Here is a 21160-nt window from a genome sequence, read left to right as displayed (position 1 = left end):
AGAAGATGATTGAGGTAGAACTGGAGGAGACAGGTACGGAGGGAACGACTAGCTAACCCGCAAACAAAGAATGCAAAAGTATATCTGTATAACAATGGAAAGTAGGACAGGTTTTTTCCTATTTCATGCAAATTAGTACAATAATGGCGGGAAATGTTTGTCTCTTATTCATTCTTGTTAAAATGGTACGAACAGCATGTGTTTTTATACGTTTCATAAAGGAAGCTCTAAATTTATAAGATAGCAATATAGAAGTATGGATGGTACAGAGACAGAATATCGACTAAAATATATTGAGCTTCACAAATATTGATTTCTTAATATCATGGGTCAGAAATATTAACAGCAAGAAAATCGTGGTCAAGAATATTGACTTAAGGTAACTAATATATAAAAATATTGTAGTATTATATATTGTTTGCAAAAATATTGGGGCCCATTAGGTTGGCGGGCAGACTTCCTTCCGCCCACCTCCCTAGTGGTCCTGGGACCAGCCACCAGTGGTGCGGCGATCCCGCCCCGGTAATTAGGATACTACCGCCACCATGGCGGTGGTAACCTCCATTCCTAGCATTGTGGCGGGGGTGCTCACAGCACCGCCCACCACAATGCAGGGAATGCACTGCGTGCATTGTCATGCACAAGGTGACAGGCACTGTGAGGTGTCCATAGGTACCCCTCATGTGCACACCCCTATACCCGGGGGCCCACAATGGGCCCCCGAAAGCAGAATTCGCATGACTAGTCGACCAGGTGGAAAAGCAGAGGACAGTCTTCCCATCCACCCCGGTACCCCCGCCATACTAATATGGTAGGGGTAAATGGGTGGCAGGCGGGGAAGGATGTAGGGCGGATCGTCATCGACATGTGGGCTGTGGCGATCCACCCTACATCCTAATGACCCCCATAGTTTTTATTAATGTTATGTATTTTAGTATATATTTTATATGTATTTGTTTGTATTTTTAATATATGTGTTACATTTTTAGTAGTTATTAATTTTTTTTTTATTTTGCGTTTTTAGTTCTGTAGTTGGTTGTGAAATTATAGGGGAATAGGGTGAGAAGTAATTTAATTATATTATATGTATTGATTATTTTTTATATATTAATATTTGATTGAGATGTTATAGTGTTACATGTGTAATTTATTAATAATTATTGTTTGGTTGTTAATTATTTAATTGATCATTAATTATGGTAATTGCATATTTTACTTATTTTTTATTTAATAATTAATAATTATTTGTTAATTCATTTTAATTAATTAATTGATAATTAAGTATGGTAATTGTGTAATTTATTTTAGGTATTTGTTGTGGTGTTTATAGGTGTAAAGTGTGGGAAGCATGGGAAGTAATTTATTTTTTTATTGTAATAGATGAATTAATAATTGGTTGTTTTTTTGTGTTTTAATTTTGTATTACCTTTTCATAAAAGTTCATACAATAACATGTATTTCTTACAATAAATAGATAAAGAAATTGGTGCACATGCACATATAATAAACATCTTAATAAATAACTGGATTATATAAATATATAAATATTTGATTTGATATTGAGCCTCTGAGAGAAGGAAGGTAAAGGAAGGGAATACAGATGGAGAGGAGATCAACATAAGGAGCACAAAAGAAAAGAAGAGATGTTAAGTGTATAAGTATGAAGAATAATGGTATCTAAACGTATTCTCAAAGAGGAAAACAATACAGGAACAGAAATGTGGATAGGCTAAATATAATTATATATATTAGATAATTGCACTTGATGTATATAAATAAAATAGGTGACAATCTAAGTGAGAAAGTGAATAAATACTTACCATGATATAAAATAACTGTGTTGATTGAAAGACTAAGAGAGAAAAGAATGATGATCAATGGTATAGATAAAAATAAATTAAATTACAGCTAAATTACTTTATTGTTACGGATCCTAGGGAGACAGTGTAAGAAAAACAAGATATGAAGAAGATAGGGACAGATAATAAAATATATAGAGAAGAAGCAAACGTATATTATGTGAAATGAAAAGGGGAAAGAGAGAAAAAGAGAGGAAACAAATAAATATGCACAAAGATATATAATGATAGCTGTACAATTATATATATGAATATTCATAAAAGGAATCTCCATAAGCAATGGGAGAAAGCAAACCAACATGATATGTGTTAAAATATTTAATCACCAATAATAAGTGGAAATAAAACAGAATTGGATTAATTACTGTGCGGATTGACTATTATGATTAGCATTAATATGTGGACTCAAAAAAGGTGACCATACCTGAATGTTGTAGATGATACACCCATAAGAAGCTGTTTGGATCATAGTCACCAACCATTTTTCTTGCGACAGTGGTTGAGGTGACTTCCATTGCCGTAGTATACAGATTTTAGCTGTTGCTAAAGCGGTGTGTAAAAGTTGAGTTTGAGGTTTAGAAAGTGTTTGTGACTGTTGTATATCATGCAAAAGAATGGTGGCCTGTGAAAGTGGAAGTTGTAAAGGCATAGTAGAATGTAAGGTTGCACCTATATAGTTCCAGAAGGAGTGGATCTTCGGCCACCCACACATGATATGAGAAATGTTACAGGTTGTACTATCACATCCCCAGCAATTTGAATGGAGAACCAAACCAGCGCTATGTAACTTTGGTGGTGACCAATGCCAATCATGAAAAATTTTAAATAGACAACATTTCAATTGTGCTTCACAAGCACCCCTAGTAAGATTATCAAGAATCTCTGACCAATGTTCATCTTTATAGGAGACTGATAATAGGGTGTGCCATTTAGTATGTAAGGCTTGTGATAAAGGTTGTGAAAAAAGATGCAATGTGAGTGTTTGATACAAACCAGATGTAGCCCCTTTAATCTGTCCCCAGGTATGGAGATATGCTACAATTTGCAAATCCTGTAGGAGCCATGGTGAAGGCCCTAGACTTCTCCACAAGTTCTGTTGTAACTGTGCATATTTTAGAAATTGTGTATCAGGCAAATGAAACTCCTTTTGAAATAGAACAAATGTTTTAAGTTCCCCGTTGGAAAGAAGTTGATCTAGGATAGAAATACCTGTTATTTTCCAAGTAGGTCAAGACATTGGTTGTCTATTAATAGAGATTCTAGCATTGTTCCATACAAGAGCTCTTCTATGAAGACGAGGATGTGAGCCTAGTAAACGATGTGACCTTTGCCAAGCCCCACAGGTAGCCAAGATAATGGGGTTTATGGAATCATGGGGACGGGAATAAGTGCTGTACAGGGCAGAAATACCTGCTTTTGTTAGTGAAAGATAGTGTTTAAGATGTACCCATTGTGGTATAGATGCCTTTGAAAGCATGTATGACATTTGAGAGAGCTGCAATGCAAGGGCATAATGCTCCACTGAGGGTACGCCCATTCCTCCATAGGAACAGTGAGCCTTTAATTTTGAAGCCGAGAAACAGGGTTTAGCTGAGTTCCATACAAAGGATTTTATCTTAGAGTCAAGTGAGTGTAATATGGTCAAAGGGACCTGTACAGGAAGCATTCCATGAATATATAAAAAACACAAGAGTAACCATTTTAACGGCTTGTACTCTGCCCCACATTGAGAGTCCCCGGTGCCTTCCATTTTTCAAATTGAAAATGAGGGGATTCAAATTATCCATAACCATACCTTCTAGACCAGTTTTCACTAGTATGCCTAAATATTTGATGCAAGAAGGCTGCCATTGAAAGGGGAAAGCCTTGAATAGACGCTATTGTAGTCGCATCCGAGATGGGTAATGCTTCACTTTTGCTCCAATTAATTTTATATCCGGAAAGGGAGGAGAAGTCATCTATGATTTGTAGTATAGACGGTAAAGAGGTGGGGAGATCTGTGAGTGTGAGGAGAATATCATGTGCGTATAAATACATTTTTTAATCTCCTCTCGGAAGAGGGATACCCTTAATATTGGCAGATTGACGTGGTGAGGCTGCCAACGGCTCCATAGCTCGCAGAAAGAGTAACGGGGAAAGGGGACAGCCCTGACGAGTACCTCTATTGAGTGGTGATGGGTCTGAGACAAATCCCCCACAATTTACCTGTGCCGAAGCATTTTTCTATAACAGATGTATTTTGTTTATGAATTGCTCACCCAGGCCACATTTTTTTTAAACTTTAAAAAGATGGATCATAGCCACCAACCATGTTTCTTGCGAAAGTGGAAAAACAAAAAAAAGACAGATCTTTATTTCCCGCTTGATCCGATAAAATGCCTTTTCTGAGTCAAGTGATAAGGCTAAAGCGCCACTGGGAATATTTTTGGCATACCATAGTGTTTGAGCTAGGGTGTGAAGATGGTTCCTAGAAGAACATCCTGGAACAAATCCTACTTGGGTATGGTGTATAAATGATGGTAAAAGCTTACATAAGCGAGAAGCTAAGATGCTAGCAAAAAAAATTAAATCACAATTCAGTAAAGATATGGGACGATAACTGCCACACAATAGAGCATCTGCATTCGGCATAGTTATCAAGCTGATGCCTTGCCTCAAGTTTGCCCCAAATGTTATCACCCCCTCAAACCCAAACTAACTACTGAACTTATGTACGACTTTCGGATGTTCTTATTGAACTGCCGCTCCCTACCAAAACACAGGGCCAAAATCGCGCTTTTAATAGAGGAACACACGCCAGACATACTGTTTTTAACAGAAACCTGACTCACCTCTGAATCCGACCCCACTGTCGTAGACGGTCTTCCGCCAGGCTTCCAAATTATTCGGCAAGACCGACCTAAAGGGAGAGGAGGAGGCCTGGCAATTATTTATAAAGAACAGATTCACTGCCGAGCTGTCCCTGAAACCATTCCCGACTGTGTGAGCCTTGCCTTTAACATTGAACTCTCACCTAACAGCTGCTTCTCAGGCACTCTTATCTACCGCCCCCCAACCCCCCGAAGCAGTTCCACGAAAGTCTACCCTTAAGTGTGGCCGAACGAGTCAGCACTACATCCAATTTTACCCTGCTAGGCGATTTTAATCTTCACTTCGATTCTTCTCTAGACCACACAGCCTCGACCTTAGCAGACGATCTAGCAGCACTGCAACTTACCCAACGTGTTACAACTCCCACCCACGTGAAGGGCTATTTGCTGGACCCTGTTTTCAGCAACTGCTCTGATCTTCTAACCAGTCCACCTATTCCTCTACCTTGGACGGACCACTTCCTGGTTCCCATCAGTTGGACAGCGCTTAAGCCCTTACCGTCTGTACCTACCACGAGGTTTATGCGAGCCTGGTCCCGCCTAGCAGTTGACAACTGGTCTTTCAAACTCGCTAGTAATCAACCCCTTATCAACGATGATCCTGGCCTAGCCAACCAGGCATACGTCAACTGGATTACTCAAACCCTAGATGACACACTTCCAAAAAAGAAAATTACGCTCAAGCGCTCCCACAAAACTGCACCGTGGTACACGGAGGCTCTCAGGGACAAGAAACGCCTATGCAGGAAATCGGAAAGACAATGGCGTTCAGATTACTCAGCAGATAATAAAACCCGCTACCGAGAATCTATCAGCGAATATAAAGCTCAAGTAAAAGCGGCCCAGGCTACATATTTTTTCCAACAGAATTCTGCTTGCAAAGTCAAAACCTAAGGAAATTTTTCAAATCGTTAAAAAATTAACGAAACCCTCCCCCAGCCTGCAGGCAGAAAAATCCACCACCCACTGTAATAACGTCGCTGAGTTCTTTCACCAGAAAGTAAACACTATCTACTCAGCCTTCCCCCCCCCAAAAACCTCACCCCCTCAGCCCTACCCATTGATCCCACAGCTCCCCTCTCTTGTCAATCCACTTTGACTCACTTTCCCCCTCTGGATCTAGCTACCCTTGAATCCTTAGCGCGGAAAGTCAGTCAGTCAGTCAAAATATCTTTTGATTTAGTTAAAAATCATACAAAGAGATAAAAACATTTCGAACATTATAAAATATGTACAATGCAATTATTTACGAATCATTTACAACAGACAAATCAGAGTATACGTGGGAAACACCAGGGTCTCACATCTTAATTTACACTTTTTACAGGGGTCGTTAATCTAATGAATATGTTTCTTAATTCTAGTTGCAGCCACCAAGAAGTTGGCCATACAAAAAGTGGTACGTGGGTTGGTCAATAATTGTAAGTAGAGCAGGGCTGGTCTCACTTGAGTGAAGCCAGCCTCCTTCAATACCGGCACCAGGTATTTTTTTCTTGGCTCTAAATAAAAACCACAAAACATAACAAAGTGCATGGTGTCTTGGGTAGAGAAGTGATCACAATTACAGGGAGGGGCTAGTTCAGGTTTTTCCCATGTTTTAAAATTCCCCAAATAAAAATGTAACAAACAAAACCTGAACTTAGTTAAAAGGAACCTGTGGAAAGGAATAGTGACGAAACCAAGGTAAGGTGCTAATGCAAATGAATTAACAAGTAGGTAGTGTCTCCTCACTGCTGGCTTCGCTAGTTCCCTTTCCTCACGACGTGCTCTTGCCCTCCCCATAAATTGCTTTTTAACAATGTCGATATCTTGAGTCCTAATATCTTCAGGAGAGGTGAAGAGCTCTGGTCGTCCTATATCTGCGAATGCCTTCATCAGATAGGCGAGCCATGGAATCCTTTTAAAGTGATCTAGGGCCAGAACGTCAGCCATGATCTTGTGGTTGAGTGGCAGATCTTCATTTAGCCAAGTCTTCAACCAGAAGATCAGGGGTGCCATGTTCAGCCCATCGGTGAGGAAGTCCAAACCCACCTCCATATGAATGAAATAAGTCGGTGTGGACTGAGGAACAGATAGTAATGTCCGTATGAATCTGTTCTCTGCTTTCTGGATTGGCTCCAGATTTACATAACCCCAAAGGGGTGAGCCATATGAGGCCAGGGCAACTGGTTTACTTTTATAGATTTTCAGGAGCGCTTCCATGGGCCTAGCGCCTAACCTGCCCGCAAAGCCCATAAGGGCTGCTGATGACCTAGTCACCGCCAACCTCTTTGCCCTCACTTGGGGTCCCCAGGATCCCTTCTGATCAAAAATAACCCCCAGGTAGGGAAAAGTGGAGACTCTTGAAACAATCTCACCCTTGCACTCAAATGTATTGGTTTTTCTCTTGCTACTTTGTCGACCCACGACCATAGTGTGTGATTTATTGGTATTAATTTATAAATCTAATTGGTCCATAAATGTCCCAAAAGTGTTAAGTAAACGTTGAAGGCAGACGCCAGTGCGTGCTATCAGCACTGCGTCGTCCGCGTCGTCCGCGTACAGGAGCGCAGGTATCTTGACAGCTCCTGCACGCGGAACGTCTCCCTAAACCTCCTCCAGGTAAGCACCCAGTCCAATAATGTAGATGGTAAAAAGCAGGGGGGCTAATATACAGCCCTGCCTAACCCCCCGCATGGACTTGAAGAGGGATGTGCACCTTCCTTCGTTGGTGACCCGCACTGCGGCAAAAAGCTCTTGGTGCAATGACGCCATGAATTTGACCAATGCTTCATCTATCCCCATCTTTAGCAGGGTCAGCCATAACTTAGACCTGTTGACCAGATCGAAGGCCGAGGAGAAGTCCATAAATGCCAAAAACAAGGACCCCTCCTTGGCCACCGTGTATTTAGCGATCAACAGGTGTAAGTTAGAGCACTGCTCGATCGTTCCTTTTTTCTGTCTGAACCCATACTGAACCTCCGCCAACCCTCCGCAGCTCTCTACATTATCCCTTAATTTAGACAAAAGGACTCTACCCAAGATCTTTACTGTAGAGTTCAAAAGGGATATGGGCCTATAACACCCAGGGTCGTCCCGCTGGCCCTTCTTAAAAATGGGGATGATGTTAGAGATGGCCCAACTGGAGGGTGTGGGGTTGCCATTGACGGCAGAGAATACATTGGCCAAAACCCCCGCCCATAGGTTGGGGGAATGTATGAAGAAATCAGCCGGCACCCCATCAGGGCCCGGGGCCTTGTGTTTGGTTGTAGCACAAATGCTTTCTCCACCTCTGAGCTATAAAAAAAGATTTGGGTAGCATCCTGTGTCACCAAAGGTACTACGGGGCCTGCATCATCGTTATCCCCTTACACATTTTTGAAATGATCCAGCCATTTATTGTCTGGGATGACGCAGTCCATGGCCTCATTATTTTGGTCAGAGAAAGAAGGTTGTTTAACGATTTCCCAGAATTTCCGGCTATCCTTCAGGACGGTCACGGAAAGGAGGCTCTCCCATGCTTCCCGTTTAATGTTTTCTTGTCTGGTTTTTATAGCTACTTTGTAATCTTTCCTCAGTCTGACTATTTCATCCCTAATCCTGGGTGTTTTCTTCAGGGCAGACATCAGAGACCTGTGTGCATTTGAGCAGGCAGCATCAAACCAACGATGCTTGATTGGTGCTCCCTTCTTAGGTTTGACTAAAAGATCCTGTGACACCTGCCCACATATTGACTCAAAAGCCCCTATTATTTCACAGTCCTGGGCATGTATATCTAAACACACTGCCACCTGTGCCTCAATTTTCGGTAGAACTTCCGCATAGAAGTTCTCCGGGATCACCTTGGCCCATTTGAGTTTTCTGCCCTGATCAGAGGTGTGCAAAGTGCACTTCGACCTGGCTGGCCCAGGGGTTGGCCCCATGAAGTCTGCCCAGGCTACCTCAAGTAAAACAGGGTTGTGATCGCTATAATGAGACGAGGCTGTACAATAAGAAATGACCCTGTTTAGAATACCCGGTGTAACAAAAATATAATCAATTATGGTTCCGGGGTTAGTGCCTGTAAAGGTAGCTGTTCTTGGGCCTCCCTCCAGTTCATATAATTTAAAATTAGCCAAAAAGTCTTCCAGTTCTTCTCCTCGTGTGGTGTGTTCAAAGTGTGGACCTTCGGCTCCTTCACCCCCTTCTCTATGACTTATACCACACATTAGCTTACAGGGGTGAATGTTAAAATCACCCAACAATATATACTCTGCATCGAAATATGTATTCTGACTGACTAATGTTAAAACAGCATCTAAACTGGCGACATTGTTGTCGCTATTGTCCCTATTACAAGAATTATAAAAATTTATATATAGGGTCCTCCTAGAGGGGCTTATTTCCCTTTCTACAATCAGGATATTAGGCGAAACAGTGTCAATCAGTCTAAGAGAGCCCTTCAAATCTAGGGAAAATAAGGTTAACAGACCCCCCCTTAGCTCCTGCCACACAACTAGGGATGGCTGCTTTGGCAAAGCTGGTAAACCCATCCAACCAGAAACTAGCAGATGATTCCCAGGTTTCCTGGAGGGCGATAATATTATGCCCCGAGACTAAACTTATCCATCCCTTATCATCATGTTTAGAGTTGAGTCCTGCTTGTTTCCTTCCCAGTGAAAGAATTGGCTTGGTAGTTTGGTTTGCCTGTTCCCATGATGCACTGGGCCAGGGACAGACTAATTTGCATATAGCCAGGTTCTGAGCTGGGATGGTGCAGTGAGCTAAAAAACGGTGTTGGATTAAGCCCTGATCTCTTGACTGGGTGAGAGTATTCTGCTTAATTCAGAAACTCTGTCCATCACCACCCCCTGTTGTTTAATTATTTTGTCCACCATAAGCGTGGAAGGGTATACTCAGACGTGAGTCCCTTGCTCATTGCACCATCAGGATTCAAGCAAGCCGGGCCGAAGACGGCTGAAATGCCAGAAACCGGTCCCCGGAAGCTTGTTTCCTTCCCAGTGAAAGAATTGGCTTGGTAGTTTGGTTTGCCCTGTTCCCATGATGCACTGGGCCAAGGACAGACACATTTTCATATAGCCAGGTTCTGAGCTGGGATGGTGCAGTGAGCTAAAAAACGGTGTTGGATTAAGCCCTGATCTCTTGACTGGGTGAGAGTATTCTGCTTAATTCAGAAACTCTGTCCATCGCCACCCCCGGTTGTTTAACTAGCAGATGATTCCCAGGTTTCCTGGAGGGCGATAATATTATGCCCCAAGACTAAACTTATCCATCCCTTATCATCACGTTTAGAGTTGAGTCCTGCCACATTCCAGCTTAATATCTTACATGCATCACTTGTTCTACTCCCAACCTCTTCTGTCTCACAAGTGGGGTCACCCGATAGTCAGTCTATGTCCTCCAACCCTGACAGGGGAGCAAAGCGGTTAGCAATAGCCAAAGCGGGGCCCTCAGGAACATTCTGGTGAACACAGGATTGATTACTCAAAGGGATATTTGGGAGCCTCGGGGGACACGGGGGTGCATGTAATTTAGGCATACCCTCACTCAGAGGTGCGTGCCCTCCCCCCCTGCTAACCCCGGGGCCTCTAGCATGCAACATACGCCCTGGTGGTGGGTAAAAAAGCCCAGAGGAACTGGTCTTAATTTGTCCGTTAGGGATATATCAGAGCCATCCCAAAAGAGCCTATCCGCTAGGTTAGCCCTACTAAAGTTGACGACCACGCAGTCACCTTGGATAGATTTCCGGTGTTTGCCTATCCAACCCACCCTCCTTGAGAATATGATTTCATCAGAGATGTTCTTGCCACAACATTTGTCTGTGCACCATTTTTTAGATTTGACCATAAGGTCCCTGGAGGATTCTACCTCCCCTTCCCTTAAAGGAGGGACCCCAACAAATACAGCGACCAAAGGGGACGCTTCAGGTGGTAGGTTAAGCTTGTATTTGCTATAAGAGGACCTTGCAGGGTCGGGGATACGTGGTGGAGGTTGTGTATGTGGCTGCCCCTCTAATGACAAGGGCGACGCCTCCAAAGCTGGGGGTAGTGTATTAGTGACCCCTCCACTAATCAAGGGATTTGAACCCGGGCAAGGTGCCTGTACCTGCAACGGCTCCACCGTACCCACCTCCATCCTCTGAACCTCACCCTCGTGGCACTTTGTGTTAACATGGGGGACCTTGTTAGGTATAGTATTAGCTATAAGTCTGTCAATTAATGTACATTTCTTAAGCAGACCTTCTAAACAAGTGTTCAAAGTGTCCACAATATCCTTTGCTATCCCAACCAGTAGAGGTTCAATTCTGGAAACAAAAAGCTCCTCCAGTTTGTTACCCAATAAGTCATTTGTTATGTTTAGTAAGCATGGGCTTGCCACGTTGTTATCCCGTGCACCCTTAGTTATGGGTGTAGCGGTCTGCTGACTCAGTTCAGGCAAACTTACTGAAGGGGATTGGCTGGGAACCTCTGCTGTGGGGCATGTAGGTGGGAGGGTGGCAATAGTCACAATGGGATAGAGTGACACCGGGGGGGGGGGTACATGTCACAGGTGGATTGCCCAGCGCTGTAGGGGAAGGTACAACAGTAGTTGATGGGGAGGTGGCTGTCAGCCCCAGTTCAAGTTCAGCATTGGCAATTTCCTTAGATAGTTCTCCCACCACTGATGTTAGGTAGGTCATAATTGATTTGGAATGTCTTGGGACCTTGGCCTTCTTCCCATCCTCCTCCATATTTGTAGCCTTCTTTCGCTTACCCATTGTTAATTGCAGATGTAAATGGAGTGGCCCAGCCCGGCCTCCTTTGGCCTCGGACGGCCACAGACGGCCCCGCCCTTGTCCCGGGCTTCTCCCAGCGCGCGCCCGCGCGCGTCCCGCGGGACGGGGTACTGGGACTGCCTTTATGCGCCTCCTGGTGCTGGTGAGGGCGTCACTGGAGTGGGAGGGCCCCCGGCGGAGCCAAGCCCGGCCGGGAACCTGGCGGAGCAAAGCCCGGCCCTTTGCTGGTGGTGCTGCGGCGCTACGGGAACTGCGCCCGTCCGTGAAGCTGCAGGTAGCGTCTGTGTCCCCCAACAAGTGTTTGCTGCTGGCGCTGCCTTTATGCGCCTCCTGGCGCTGGTGAGGGTGTCACTGGAGTGGGAGGGGCCCCGGCGGAGCCAAGCCCGGCCGGGAACCTGGCGGAGCAAAGCCCGGGCCTTTGCTGGTGGTGCTGCGGCGCTACTGGAACTGCGCCCGTCCGTGAAGCTGCAGGTAGCGTCTGTGTCCCACAACAAGTGTTTGCTGCTGGCGCTGCCTTTATGCGCCTCCTGGCGCTGGTGAGGGCGTCACTGGAGTGGGAGGGGCCCCGGCGGAGCCAAGCCCGGCCGGGAACCTGGCGGAGCAAAGCCCGGTCCTTTGCTGGTTGTGCTGCGGCGCTACGGGAACTGCGCCCGTCTGTGAAGCTGCAGGTAGCGTCTGTGTCTCCCAACAAGTGTTTGCTGCTGGCGCTGCCTTTATGCGCCTCCTGGCGCTGGTGAGGGCGTCACTGGAGTGGGAGGGGCCCCGGCGGAGCCAAGCCCGGCCGGTAAGCTGGCGGAGCAAAGCCCGGCCCTTTGCTGGTGGTGCTGTAGCGCTACGGGAACTGCGCCCGTCCGTGAAGCTGCAGGTAGCGTCTGTGTCCCCCATCAAGTGTTTGCTGCTGGCGCTGCCTTTATGCGCCTCCTGGCGCTGGTGAGGTCGTCACTGGAGTGGGAGGGGCCCCGGCGGAGCCAAGCCCGATCCGGGAACCTGGCTGAGCAAAGCCCGGCCCTTTGCTGGTGGTGCTGCGGCGCTATGGGAACTGCGCCCGTCCGGGAAGCTGCAGGTAGCGTCTGTGTCCCCCAACAAGTGTTTGCTGCTGGCGCTGCCTTTATGCGCCTCCTGGCGCTGGTGAGGGCGTCACTGGAGTGGGAGGGGCCCCGGCGGGGCCAAGCCCGGCCAGGAACCTGGCGGAGCAAAGCCCAGCCCTTTGCTGGTGGTGCTGCGGCTCTACAGGAACTGCGCCCGTCCGTGAAGCTGCAGGTAGCGTCTGTGTCCCCCAACAAGTGTTTGCTGCTGTCGCTGCCTTTATGCGCCTCCTGGCGCTGGTGAGGGCGTCACTGGAGTGGGAGGGGCCCCGGCGGAGCCAAGCCCGGCCGGGAACCTGGTGGAGCAAAGCCCTGCCCTTTACTGGTGGTGCTGCGGCGCTACGGGAACTGCGCCCATCCGTGAAGCTGCAGGTAGCGTCTGTGTCCCCCAACAAGTGTTTTTTGCTGGCGCTGCCTTTATGCGCCTCCTGGCGCTGGTGAGGGCGTCACTGGAGTGGGAGGGGCCCCGGCGGAGCCAAGCCCGGCCGGGAACCTGGCGGAGCAAAGCCCGGCCCTTTGCCGGTGGTGCTGCGGCGCTACAGGAACTGCGCCCGTCCGTGAAGCTGCAGGTAGCGTCTGTGTCCCCCAAAGCACGGAAAGTCAAAACCGGATCCCCTGACGACCCAGCCCCGCCAGATATAATAATGACAGCCTCTCAGATCACTCTGCCCACAATCAGGGAGGTTTTAAAGGCATCCATCTCTTCGGGCACTGTTCCGACCGTCTGGAAGCAGGCCATGGTCAGATCATTATTGAAAAAACCTAATCTAGACCCGACTGACCTGGGTAACTACCGACCCATCTCCCTGCTCCCATGGGTGAGTAAGATCCTGGAAAAATATATAAATCAACAACTGGTAAACTTCTTAGAAGACCACCACTTACTAGACCCCACCCAGACGGGCCTTAGACTGAAACACGCGACTGAGACCGCCCTCCTCATGGTCACAGAGGAAGCCAGAAAAATCTTGGATCAAGGAGGATCAGTGGCAGTGATCCTCCTTGATCTCAGCGCGGCTTTTGACACGGTCAGCCACGACACCTAGCTGCGCCGTATGTCCGGGCCGGGGTCAAGGACAAAGCCTGGTCGTGGTTTAAGTCCTGCCTAGAGGACAGATCCTTCCGAGTCTTCAAGGGTGAGTCCGTGTCCACAAGCAGACCTTTCAAGTGCGGAGTTACCCAGGGCTCCTCTCTCAGCCCCGCACTTTTTAACTTGTACATGAGGCCACTGGCTGAGGTTGTCCGTCCATTTGGGGTTAAGATCATCTCGTATGCGGACGACACGCAGCTGGTGGTCTCACTGGCGCAGGAAGCCAACCTGCCTGCACCAGGTGGGCTTAGAGAATGCCTAGAAGAGGTGAAGATCTGGATGTCCTTATCGTCCCTCAAATTGAATGGGGACAAAACGGAGCTGATGCTCTTAGGCCCCCCAGATCTCTGCCTTCCCGCCTCTCTGTGGCCGCCCTGTCTGGGTCCCCCTCCAACCCCTAAAAACAACATTAAGAGTCTCGGAGTCTGGTTGGACAGATCCCTGTATTTTAACGTGCAGGCCACAAAACTTTCAGCCACCTGTTTTGGCATAATGAGGATGTTAAAGAAAATCTTCCCCCTCCTCCCCATGGAAGCCAAACAGGTGGCCATACAGGGGCTAATACAGTCAAGCCTTGACTTCAACAATGTGCTCTACCTCGGCGCCCCAGAGTACACTCTGCGTAGGCTCCAGACTGTGCAGAATTGCGCAGCACGCATACTGCTCGATCTCCCCCTCAGACAATCAGTGAGGGCCGGGCTGGTAAGCCTTCACTGGCTACCAGTGCGCCAGAGAGTTCTGTTCAAGGCAATGTGTATAGCACACCAGGCCTTCTGGAACACAGATCCTAGGATTACCCGGGACCTAATCACCCACTACGCTCCTAGCAGAAGCCTCAGCTCCAGTCAGACCTTCCTAGCAATGGCCCCTAGAATAAAAAGGTCCAGATCTGGAGGCAGGACGTTCTCCCATAATGCAGCTAGGACCTGGAACTCCCTCCCACTGCATCTCAGGGCCAACCCCAATCTTTCTGCGTTTCGCAAACAGCTGAAAACCTTACTATTTAACCTGCCCAACTAACTTTAACCTAGCCTCCCTTATAGGCTCTCTCGCGGGTTTCTGGTTCTCTCTTAGCGCTTGGACGCCTCCGGGCAGCAATTCGCGCTGTATAAATTTACATCCTATTCCTATTCCTAGAGGATCTTTACCAGGTTGGGGTATTACAGCAATGATTGCTTTATTAGGTATAAGGCCTAAGAAGGCCTCATGCTCTGCTTAACAAAACGCAATATTATGTTATGTTAACAATTTCTTATACAGCGCACTTACACCAGAAGGTTTCATGGCGCTAACTTCTACACCTGCCCATCTATAGAACTCTGCAGGGAAACCATCTTTACCCGGGGCCTTATGATATGGCGATATTTCCTCCTTGGTAATTTCACCCTCTAGTAAAAGTCTATTATCAGCTGATAAACAGGGTAAGTTCGCGTTTGTAAGAAAAGTATCCAGTTTATCATTGTCAAGTTGAGCTTCTGCAATATAAAGAGATTGGTAATACCGGGCGAATTCATTAACAATATCTTGGGGTTTAGTTCAAGTAGCACCTCCCGCTGATTTAATAGCCGGTATAGCCATGGCAGCTTGTTGTTGATGAAGGTGGGCTGCCAATAACCTACCCACCTTCTCCCCCTTGCTCATAATGCCTCCCTTTCATTCTATAACAAAATCACAGTGTCCTTAGAGGAAACATTTAAAGATTATTTCTATTTTGTATTAGCGTCACATTCATGATCAATTAGTCAATATAACCACAGTTAATATATGCACATATACCAGAATGTATCAAAAAACTGTATATTTTATTCCACTTGGAATCTCATCAATTATTAGCTGGCAACAAAAAAACTACTGAAATTCAAAGATTAATTGACAGTAATTTACAAAACACCTTTCACATGAGTTATGGGTAATCAAAACACCATATTGATGGAAATTAAACACAGCATATAATCACATTTACAAACTGTGTAATCAACAAATATGCGGAGCGGTGTTGGGCATCTACGTTTCAGTCCCCCGTTAGTCTACCAGATCCTTGGGACCATCATCAGGACGGAAGAGTTGCACATATACATCTAATGCAGTAAGAAACAATACATGTCATCCCTGTGATTAAAAGAGGTTTTGTCTGCTCAACACACAAAGAAAACAACAGTGAGGAAAACCACTGGTGTCAACCCAAACAATCACTAACAAGCCACCCAACACCACAAATGTGCAGTAGTCAAAGTGTTAAAAGAATTAATAATTGGTTGTTAATTAATTTTGATTAATTAATTGATAATAAATTATGGTAATTTTGTAAATAATTTTAGGGGGTGTTGTGTTTATGGGTGGAAAGGGTGGAAAATAAATTTTATTTGTAATTTATGAATTAATAATTGGTTGTACATTGTAATTACTTAATTGGTAATTAATTATGTTAATTGTGTATTTATTTTAGGAGTGTGTTGTGTTTATAGGTGTAAAGGGAGGGAATGGTGACAAGTAATGTATTTGTAATTTATAAATTAATAATTGGTTAATTAATTTGAATTAATTAATTGGCAATTAATTATGTTAATTATGTAATTATTTTAGGTGTGTGTTGTGGTGTTGATAGGAGTAAAGGTTGGAAAGTGATTTGTGTTTAATTAATTAATATATAGTTATTAATTACTGTTAATTGTTTGATATTTATTATGGGTAATAGTTTATTTTTGTGTGTTGTTTTTACTTTTAAATGGGTAAAGTGTGGGTATTAAATACATTTTAATCATTTAATTATTAGTTATTGATAGTAATAGTTTTTAATTTAAAAATACGTTTTAATTGTGATTTATTATTTTAGAGTTGACTTTGGGCGTGTGTTTTCGATATTATAGTGTTAAAGTGTGTGTAGTCAATTAATTTGTATTAGTTGTTTTTAATAGTAATATTTTTTTATTTATTATTAATTATGTTAATTATGGACATATATTGTATTAGGAATGTTGAAGTGTTGTGTTTTTGGTGTGGTGCTATAGGGTAGGAAATAAAAAAAGACATATTTGTTTTAATAAATGTTTTTGTTTGTAAATATTTTTTAGTTTAAAACTATTTTTTACAATTTCAATTATTATTTTATTTTATATAATATTTGTAGGTTTTTGTTATATATAATTAATATCATATGTGTTCTTTTAATGTTTACAATATTTTATTTTACATTTTTTAAATATTACTTTTTATTTTTTGTGATTCTTCAAAAAACTAATATTTTTCTTTTTTTTTTACTGTTTCAGTGTAAATAGTAATTTTTCTTTCTCGGCTATCCAACAGTTTCCCTATTGTTGTACTCACTGGAGTTGGAATAGTATTTGTTTCCTCACCACTATCCAACACTTTCCCTACTGATGCACTCTCTGGAGTGGGAATAAGTATTTTTACCCCTCCACTATCCAGCACTTTCCCTACTGTTGCACTCACCAGAGTGGGAATAAATGTTTTAACTCATCCGCTATCCAACACTTATCCTACTGTTGCATTCAGTGGAGAAGGAATGGTACATTTTTACCCCTCCGCTATCCAACACTTTTCCCTACTGTTGCTCTCTTTGGAGTGGGAATAATATTCTTCCCCCTACGCTATCCAACACTTATCCTACTGTTACACTCAGTGGAGTGGGAATAGTAATGTTTTCCACTCTTCTATCCAACACTCTCCCTATTGTTGCTGTTACTGTAGTGAGAATAGTAATTTTTACCCTTTCACTATCCAACATTTTCGCTACTGTTGCACTCACTGGAGTTGGAATAGTAAATGTAATTCCTCCGCTATCCAACACTTACCCTACTTTTGCATTCACCGGAGTGAGAATAGTGTTTTTTTACCCCTTTGCTATCCCTACTGTTGCACTTACTGTATTGTAAAATTTAAGTTTAAATATTTTTCCAATAGGTTAAAGGTTTAATTTATTATAGATTTTTTTTATATATTTTAAATTAATATATATTTTTATTTTTTTATTATTTTAAACTTTTAACATGAATTTAAAATATTAGTTTATTAATTGTTTTGAAGTAAATATGTATGTATAAATCATTGTGTGTTTATTTTTTATTAAGTTTATTTGTTATATATCATTTAAATGTATATTACATTTATTTTAGTTTGTTGATATCATATTTAGTATTTAATGTGTTTAATATATATTATTTTACTCTATATTTATATAAAAGTCGATATTTTATATATCTATATTTTTACATCAATATTTTTGAGTCAATATTTTTGTACTTACCTTTTTAAGTATAGCAGTCAATATTTTTGTTGTCTGTATTTCTAAGTCAATATTTTTAACATTGATATTTTTAACATCAATGTTGTGTCAGTGAACCGTATGGATGTCTCCGAAGTTTGGAGACGATGAATATGAAAACTGATATGATAAATGTAAAATGCTTTGAGATCATGCAAAATGCCAATAAAAATGTTATTTCAAAATTAGAGAACAAGCATTTGCAATGTAATTGTTTAAGCAATCGTGGCACCCGCGCTTATGGCCTGGATACCCGTCACCCCCTCCCAACACAATCCCCAAGAATGGGAAGACGGATACAGTTCTTGAGCTTTTGGAAGGCGGGAGGGAGTTACCCTCCCGGCCGTATTTATTAAAATATGAAACAAAATTAAAACGTTAAATAACAGTTTCATATCATGTACAATTTCATTTATACATTACGATGTTTATTGGCTAACCTTAACATATCTCTAATACAAAGGTTCTCCTAGCCGATTCTAAAACATCCTGTAAATGCATTTCTCAAAATTCAAATTGTACATCCTAACATTACGGGCCAACGGCAAGGTCGTAACCGGTGTCAGGTCCCTAATACCAGACTCCCCCCCCTTACTTGTGAGGGGCGGGCGCACAGAGGACTGTACCTCTGTGCCAACTTCCAATTTCCCTTGTCTTAACGGGGGCCCATACTTACTCGACGCCATCTTGGTGGTCGTCCGAGGACTCGTGTGAGGTGTCTTGAAGGTAGCGTAGACCCCCCTCCCACCCCACACTGCTTACCACATCCGCCGTCGCGGATGTCCTGGCCCCGGGAAATTCCAAGGAGGGGACCCGTAGCCCCTCCTCCCCAGGGAGGGGTCTTGACCGCCTTCCCTTTCGGCGGTCCCATCCTTAGAAGGGTACCGCCTCCCCGTGTGAGGGGCCAATGGCCGCCTCCCCCCGGGCACTCCCATCCATAATGGGTGGCGCCCCACCTCTAGGGATCTTCCAATTACTGCTCACCGATCATGACCTTACCGCCCGACCAAAAATAAATACGACATTGTTTTAATCTACTAAGAACGACATATACAGTTATACTAGCTTTTAAAGTATAAACATTATCACCACATCAAACTTTATTAGAAACAACCTGAAAAAGAGACTTCATACTTTATTAGAAACAACCTGAAAAAGAACTCATATCATCATCAATCGACTTTATTGCAATCCCAACGCTGTCATCAGGGGCTGGTGGGTGGGTCAAAAATGGCTCTTGTTCCGTCAAGGGCTCACGTGCAACGAGGAGGTGCAGCTTCCAAGCACAGGAACAAGAGGATGCTTCTTTGGATTGCTGCTCCATTTATTCTTCTCCGGGAGGGCGTGGACCCTCCTCCGACCGCCTACAGGGCGTGGCCAACGGTGTAGGTGTCTAGGACAGCCCCTCTTGGGCGGAGAAAGGCGCGCCCCGACTACGCCGCTTCGGGCATACCAGCCGTGACACGCCTCCCGCCCAAAATGGCTTCCCGGGGGGATCGGGGCACCCGACCATACGTTCGGGGGGACCGAGTGGTCGCTCCTTTCCATATGGCCTGGATACCCGTCACCCCCTCCCAACACAATCCCCAAGAATGGGAAGACGGATACAGTTCTTGAGCTTTTGGAAGGCGGGAGGGAGTTACCCTCCCGGCCGTATTTATTAAAATATGAAACAAAATTAAAACGTTAAATAACAGTTTCATATCATGTACAATTTCATTTATACATTACGATGTTTATTGGCTAACCTTAACATGTTGTCCTGGCCCCGGGAAATTCCAAGGAGGGGACCCGTAGCCCCTCCTCCCCAGGGAGGGGTCTTGACCGCCTTCCCTTTCGGCGGTCCCATCCTTAGAAGGGTACCGCCTCCCCGTGTGAGGGGCCAATGGCCGCCTCCCCCCGGGCGCTCCCATCCATAATGGGTGGCGCCCCACCTCTAGGGATCTTCCAATTACTGCTCACCGATCATGACCTTACTGCCACAGGCCGGATAGTTGACCGGCTATCCGGACCCCCCACAAAAGCTCCTACAAAAGGTCATGATTACGCAAACCCTTTAACCAAGCTAAGAAGTCTCCTATGAGTAAGACATTTCCCTCCCGGGACAAATGGACCCCATCCGCCAAATACATATGGTCCCCCCTGATACACCCGTGTGGAATACACTGCAATTTACCTGTACGGAACAACCTACTCAACTTGTTATTAACCTTCTTTACTGAGTGGTTCAAAGCTGGCACAGCGAGGGCCCCCCGCCACACCTTCCGAGGAATCATGTGTGACCATGCGATTGTGCACCCCGAAACCCTTCTTGCCAACCAACTTACTGTGGACAAAATTAACTCGAGAAGCACTCGTCGACCAACGGTCACCAAATCATTGCCCCCAAGATGCACTATGATTACAGATGGCGGTGACCTCGTCCGCCCTAACAGTCCCTCAAAGAAACTCTGAAACTGGTCAATACAGAGCCCGCCCCTTCCGTGGAAGGTCACCCTGTACCCGTATTCCCCAGCCACGTGAATCATGTCACCTGCTTCGAATACGTCTGCGGCGCGCCTCACGTATGAGTGGCCAACGACCCACACCACTCTTTCCTCAGCCGGGGAACTTTGACCGCTGGTCCCCAGGTGTCGGGTCAACTGCACAGTCCGCCCCGCAAAGCCTGCTCGCAAAACTGTAAACCAAACAGAAAACAAGAAGCGTGAGTGCAAGACATTAGCTTCACAACATGTGCAAGCGCACATACCTTTTATAACAGTTCGAGGACCAACGTCCCAACCGCTTTACTTTTTCAACACTCAGACCCCTGGCTGTAGCCTCTGTAGCAGCCCCTATCTGGAAGGAATGGGTCCCAAAATCGCTCGGGTTCAAGCCCGCTGCCGTGATTGCCATTGTTAACACCCGCTGGAACTGAAACCTAGTCAGTGGGGTGGCGTCGGTGTGCCTCAGCAAGGTTCCCCCCCATGATGCCGCCCTCTGCGCTAAATACTCCTCCACGCATTTTACCGGGCACATGGGAGACCCTGGAATCCGCTGGACTACCACACTGTCCCCGATCGCTCCCTGATCGGTCTTGGATCTGGCAATTGAGACTACCATTGTCTCCCCCTTAATTTGAATGTGTTCTCGACACAGACCTCCCCCCGTATCCTGCTTGTTCCTCGCTACCAGCTCGCTTACCCGCATAGCCCCATGGAATGCTAATGCAAAAGCAGCC

This window comes from Lissotriton vulgaris, chromosome 1_1 (genome assembly GCF_964263255.1).
Source record: "Lissotriton vulgaris chromosome 1_1, aLisVul1.2, whole genome shotgun sequence".
In the NCBI taxonomy this organism is placed as follows: Eukaryota; Metazoa; Chordata; class Amphibia; order Caudata; family Salamandridae; genus Lissotriton; species Lissotriton vulgaris.
The sequence above is the reverse complement of the archived record's forward strand: the minus strand, read 5'-3'. Positions refer to the sequence as shown.